General features: G+C 38.5%; 1 long non-coding RNA gene across 1 annotated transcript in view; it reads right to left on the reverse strand.

Moving 5' to 3' along the window:
• Positions 1–624, reverse strand: part of LOC105108798 (uncharacterized) — an 8826-nt gene that overhangs the window by 1903 nt on the left and 6299 nt on the right. The window lies entirely within an intron of this gene.

Here is a 624-nt window from a genome sequence, read left to right on the forward strand (position 1 = left end):
GAGAGCATACATCTAATTCTTTCAACAATGGTTCTGTTCATTCTCTCAGCCACTCCATTCTGCTGTGGAGTTTTAGGAACTGTCTTCTCTAAATTGATACCATGTTCCTTGCAATACTTCTCAAAAGGACCCCTGTATTCACCACTATTATCAGCTCGAATACATTTCAGCTTTCTATCAGTTTCTCTTTCAAATCTGGCATGGAAATCCTTAAAGACATCAAGCACCTGATCTTTCGATTTTAAACAAGTGGCCCAAATTTTCCTCGAGTGATCATCAATAAAACTAACAAAGTACAATGCACCCCTAAGAGACTTATCAATCATAGAGCAAACATCAGTATGTACTAAATCAAGAACATGTGATCTTCTATGTGAAGATGATCTTTGAAACGCAACTCTGTGTTATTTGCCAACTAAACAATGAGTACATGTGTTCAAGTTCATACCTTTTAATGGAAGGTAGTTTTTCTTGGCAAGGATGCCAAGGCCTTTCTCACTCAAATGTCCAAGTCGCTTATGTCATAGATCAGTAGAGCAATCTTCAATTGCATTCACCTCCCCTTTGATCACCTTGGCTTGTGACATGTAGAGACCCATTTTCTTCCCTTTAGCAACAATCAGG

The sequence above is a fragment of the Populus euphratica genome, unplaced genomic scaffold (assembly GCF_000495115.2).
Source record: "Populus euphratica unplaced genomic scaffold, PopEup_1.0 scaffold403.1, whole genome shotgun sequence".
Taxonomy (NCBI): Eukaryota; Viridiplantae; Streptophyta; class Magnoliopsida; order Malpighiales; family Salicaceae; genus Populus; species Populus euphratica.